General features: G+C 44.1%; 1 pseudogene; it reads left to right on the top strand.

Annotated features, from left to right (window-relative positions):
- Positions 1–2,347: 2,347 nt before the first annotated feature.
- LOC105005172 lies at positions 2,348–2,659 on the top strand (annotated as a pseudogene).
- Positions 2,660–5,181: the final 2,522 nt, after the last annotated feature.

Raw genomic sequence — 5,181 nt, 5'->3', positions numbered from 1 at the left:
GCTTTTCTGTTTCCAGAGCCCATGCCTAGGACATTCTACCAAGTGAGAAAAGGCACAGGTCTCACGGGGCAGAAGCCAGTGACAACCGTTGGCTGGGAACAGACTGTCCAAGGACTAGACTGCCAAGCTGAGTCCTATAGGCTTAATTAAGAATAACTCAGTATGTGGAGAGATGCAACCATCCAAGGACACTATGTGCCCAAGCCCTAGCAAACAGACGGATGCCAGAACCTTTGGGACTGGGGGCCAGGAGAGAGGCAGGGCCACAAAGCTGGTAGTCGGCCGGAAGCTGTCTGTCCCCACCACTCCAAACTCATATGCTGTGTGGACATCCCCAGGACATGTAACATAGTGTGACTGGGGACCCCAAGCAGGCCCATGCCATTTTATTGGCCAAAAATACTTTGGGCTCCAGATAAATATCAGTATTCCAGGTACTGCATTCATTTAGCACTTATTTTCAAAAAAAAAAAAAGCTGCCACAGTGGCCTCTCTGTTGTAAATCAAACAAAGACAAACGCAGTTTAACAAGCTCATCCATGATTGTGCAGCCTTTGCAAATGCTTTTCTGATGAGCAGCAGGTCAAGAAGCAAAGAAGCAACAGTTAGAACTGGACATAGAACAACAGACTGGTTCCAAATAGGGAAAGGAGTCCATCAAGGCTATATATTGTCACCCTGCTTATTTAACTTATATGCAGAGTACATCATGAGAAACACTGGGCTGGAAGAAGTACAAGCTGGAATCAAGATTGCCGGGAGAAATATCAATAACCTCAGATATGCAGATGACACCACCCTTATGGCAGAAAGTGAAGAGGAACTAAAAAGCCTCTTGATGAAAGTGAAAGTGGAGAGTGAAAAAGTTGGCTTAAAACTCAACATTCAGAAAACTAAGATCATGGCATCCAGTCCCATCACTTCATGGCAAATAGATGAGAAAACAATGGAAATGTGAGAGACTTTATTTCCTTGGGCTCCAAAATCACTGCATATGGTGACTGCAGCCATGAAGTTAAAAGACGCTTGCTCCTTGGAAGAAAAGTTATGACCAACCTAGATAGCATATTAAAAAACAGACACATTACTTTGCCAACAAAGGTCCATCTAGTCAGAGCTATGGTTTTTCCAGTAGTCATGTATGGATGTGAGAGTTGGACTGAAGAAAGCTGAGCGCCAAAGAATTGATGCTTTTGAAGTGTGGTGTTGGAGAAGACTCTTGAGAGTCCCTTGGACTGCAAGGAGATCCAACCAGTCCATCCTAAAGGAAATCAGTCCTGAATATTCACTGGAAGGACTGATGTTGAAGCTGAAACTGCAATACTTTGGCCGCCTGATTCGAAGAACTGACTCAGTAGAAAAGACACTGATGCTGGGCAAGATTGAAGGTGGGAGGAGAAGGGGAAGACAGAGGATGAGATCATTGGATGGCATCACCGACTCAATGGACATGAGTTTGAATAAGCTCCGGGAGTTGGTGATGGACAGAAAAGGCTGGCGTGCTGCAGTCCATGGGGTTGCAAAGAGTCGGACACTACTGAGCAACTGAACTGAACTGAAGCTGGGTCATGGTAACAGTCATTCTAACCTTATCTTGGCTACCAAAAAAATGCATCTTTTCAGCCAATTGTTCTACCTGCAGGGGGTGGGGATGGCCAGGAAGGGCAAGGTAGATTTTGGAGAGGGGGTGGAAGGGGCCCGGGGCAGGAAATGTGGACAATTGTGCCTTGTGTTTTGTCTACTCATTACCAATGACTCATTTGAGAGCACCTGATATTTGGGGTCTGCGTGCTTACCAGGTTTATCATCCTAAAGAACAAACTCACTGACCACACAGACATTCACAGGCTACTCATGCCTCTGAAGCTCTCGAATCATACCCATGATCTCAGTGTTGAGGAGCTTTGTGCATAAAGTGCCTGGGGATGGGGGGCGGGTAGGTGAAAGGAAAAGGGAGGGAGGGATGAGGGACAGAGGGTCCTTAAAGAAATCAGATTCTGCAGACAGGGATATTAACCTTTCCTGGCCAGAGAAAGGACAGCTTTGACCACCCGCGTGACCGAGCCATTGCTGTTTGATGGTATTTGCTTGGTGTCAGGTACAGCATAATCTTTGAATAATGGGCAAATTTTTTCTTTAATTCTGATGTTAAACTCACTTCAAATGTTTTTACCCTGAGCACTGTGCAGCTCAAAGACACCTGTTTAGCAAAACTTATGGGTACAGCCTTGGAGACAGAGCCACCCCGGAGCCTTCAGCCATGGTCAACCCCACCCTGTTCATTGAGCCCTGGGAAGAAAAGATTTGGAATAAAGGTCCCTGCTTTCATAGAATAATTCCAGGACTTATGTGCCAGGGTGGTGACTTCGCATGCCGTAATGGCACCAGTGGCAAGTCCATCTATGGTGAGAAATTTGATGAGAATTTCACTCTGAAGCATGCAGGCTCTGGCATCTTGTCCATGGCAAAGGCTGGCCCCAACACAAACGGTTCCCTGTTTTTCATCTGCACTGCCAAGACTGAATGGTTGGATGGCAAGCTCATTGTCTTTGACAGGGTGAAGGGAGGCATGAATATTGTGGAAGCCATGGAGCACTTTGGGTTCAGGAATGGCAAGACCAGCAAGAAGATCACCATTGGTGACCGTGGACAAATCTAATAAATTTGACTTGCCTTTTACTTGAAAACAAACAAACTTATGGGCACAGAAACCAGAGAGTACAGCATATCTAAGGACAGAGCCTCTGGGGACTGAATTGAGAATTTTAAGAGCCCTCCTAGGCCCAATCTTTCCCAAACAAAACATTCTTAATTTTCCTTTCCAGCATCCCTGGGAGACTCGGATGGTTGAGGTACAGTGACCTAAAGTCCCTGAGAGCTGGGTTTTCTAAGTGTGGGAAGAAATATTACAGAGGACTTGCCAAGACACGTGGAGACATTTCTTCCATCCACTCTTGAGCCATTCATCAGTCTGATTAACCCCTTTCCTTTCTGGGTCTTTAGCCTCCAGCCTCATGACTCATCCATCAACCCCTACTCTCTCCTCTACAGACACCACCACCTCCTTAAGTTATGAAACAGTGGGTAAATAAGGAAAATGACTAATATATCAGAGCACCATAAGGACATCTATACTATTCAAACTGATTAGAAGGTGATGGCCTTGGGAATTCACTGAAAGAAGGGGTAGAACCCTTGCCTGCCCCTCGTGCTCTATGGCAGGAGATGGCAGATGCTGAATTAGGAAGAGTGTTCTCATTCATACTCCTCTTCCAATTCATCATGTGACCTTGGGGGAGTCACTTCCAGTGGGCCTCCATTTCTTCATCTAGGCTGATGTACAAGGCACCTCACTCTGTGAAGTTATAATATCACCCGAGAGAGCCAGATGTAGCATTACTCAGCCTGAATGCATCACCGTGGTTCCATCACTTATTAGGTAGATGAGTCTGGGTAAAATACTTAGCTTCTCCGGGTCTCAGTGTTCTTATAACTAAAATAAGAACGCTAATAATGTCACCATCCGTAGACGTATCGTAATGATTAAATGACCTAATATGAATTATACCTTTAGCACAGTGCCTGTCACATAATTAGCCCTTAATAAATATTAGTTATTGTTGTGGCAGGTTAGTGATTCTCAAAGTGTGGTTCCTGGACCAGCAACATCAGCCTCACGTGGGAACTTGTTAGAAATGCCAATGCTCAAGGCTTCTCTGGTGGTCTTCTGGCTAAGAATCCACCTGCCGATGCAGGGCACATGGGTGGATCCCTTATCCAGGAAGATCCCCCATACCGAGGAGCGATTAAGCCCATGTGCCACAAAGCCTGAAGCCCATGTGCCTACAGCCCACGCTCTGCAACAAGAGAAGCCTCCACAGTGAGAAGCCCTCGCACCGGAAGTGGAGAGTAGCCCCCTCTCACCACAACCAGAGGAAGCCCGAGCACAGCCAGGAAGATCCAGCACAGTCAAAACACAAATAATACATAAATACATCGTTTTAAAAAAGAAATGACAAGGCTCAAGCCCATCCCAGACTTTGTGTACCAAGAACTCTGCGGGTCTGGAACACAGCGATCTGTGCTTTAACAAACTCTCCAGAGGATTCTGATGCCATACGTTAATGTTTGAAGAACCATGGGTATAGACAGTTCCAAGATCTCTTCCAGTTCTAGAATTCCATTATTTCATTCAAGTGTATAAACATTTATCCAAGGCCCAAGGAAATTATCATTATTCACCCACGTGGTTCCACAAACATTTGTTAAATCTCTCTTTCAACTGGGGCCTGGGGATGAAACAAAAATGAGACATAGCCTAAACCCTAAAGTCATTTATAGTTAATCTCATGACACTTGATTTATAACTTTATACTTTACAGATGTATTTGTGAATTTCCCTTCATTTGTTCATGGATACCTGAGTTTCACTATATGAAGATATATAGTGTCATTTTTTCATTGACAATCTTTCATCAATATCCTCAATTTACAAATGAGGCAGAGAAGTTGTAATTATCTAAAAATTGTGTGGTCAGAAATGTGTAGAATAAACAAGGGACTGTGGCACAGAACAAAGAATGCATTCTTCAGGATTAAGAGTTTAACTTGAAACTATGTCTGTCAGTTACTAGCTCTGCAGGCTTATACAAACAATATCTTTTTAAAAATGATTTTCTTAAATGACCCAATCAAAAAATGGGCCAAAGAACTAAACAGACATTTCTCCAAAGAAGACATACAGAGGGCTAACAAACACATGAAAAGATGCTCAACATCACTCATTATCAGAGAAATGCAAATCAAAACCACTATGAGGTACCATTTCACACCAGTCAGAATGGCTGCAATCCAAAAGTCTACAAATAATAAATGCTGGAGAGGGTGTGGAGAAAAGGGAACCCTCTTACACTGTTGGTGGGAATGCAAACTAGTAGAGCCACTATGGAGAACAGTGTGGAGATTCCTTAAAAAAACTGGAAATAGAACTGCCTTATGATCCAGCAATCCCACTGCTGGGCATACACACTGAGGAAACCAGAAGGGAAAGAGACACGTGTACCCCAATGTTCATCGCAGCACTGTTTATAATAGCCAGGACATGGAAGCAATCTAGATGTCCATCAGCAGATGAATGGATAAGAAAGCTATGGTACATATACACAATGGAGTATTACTCAG

Source organism: Bison bison, unplaced genomic scaffold (genome assembly GCF_000754665.1).
Source record: "Bison bison bison isolate TAMUID 2011002044 unplaced genomic scaffold, Bison_UMD1.0 scf7180017864487, whole genome shotgun sequence".
NCBI lineage: Eukaryota > Metazoa > Chordata > Mammalia > Artiodactyla > Bovidae > Bison > Bison bison.
The sequence above is the reverse complement of the archived record's forward strand: the minus strand, read 5'-3'. Positions and strand labels throughout refer to the sequence as shown.